This window comes from Octopus bimaculoides, chromosome 22 (genome assembly GCF_001194135.2).
Source record: "Octopus bimaculoides isolate UCB-OBI-ISO-001 chromosome 22, ASM119413v2, whole genome shotgun sequence".
Taxonomy (NCBI): Eukaryota; Metazoa; Mollusca; class Cephalopoda; order Octopoda; family Octopodidae; genus Octopus; species Octopus bimaculoides.
This window is the reverse complement of record NC_069002.1, coordinates 18907273-18907849: the sequence shown is the minus strand read 5'-3', so window position 1 is coordinate 18907849 and position 577 is coordinate 18907273.

Sequence of the window (577 nt, the reverse complement as noted above, 5' to 3'; positions counted from 1 at the left end):
TATATATATACAGACACATATGTGAAAGTGCATGGCTCAGTGGTTAGATCGTGGAGCTTACGATCGTGAGGTTGTGTGTTCGATTCCCGGACCGGGCTGCGTGTTGTGTTCTTGATCAAGACACTTTACTTCACGTTGCTCCAGTTAATTCAGCTGTAGAAATGAGTTGCGTCATCACTGGTGTCAAGCTGTATCGGCCCCTTTGCCTTATCCTTGGATAACATCAGTGGTGTGAAGAGGGAAGGCCGGTATGCATGGGCGACTACTGGTCTTTCACAAAAACAACCTTGCCCAAACTTGTGCCTCGGAGGGTAATTTTCTAGGTGCAATCACATGGTCATTGACTGAAGGGGGTCTCCTCATATATACACACACATATATATATAGTCAATTCAAATAATCGAATAACAAAATTAACAGACAACAGGAGGACTTGCACAAGAAATTATTAGTTTGACACTCGGTAAAAAGAGAGAGTTTGACGTTTTAAGCATAGCTCTTCGTCGGAAAGGAAAAGAAATCGCCAACAGCACGTGTGTAGTTATATTACTGAAGTGTATATATATATATCTATATA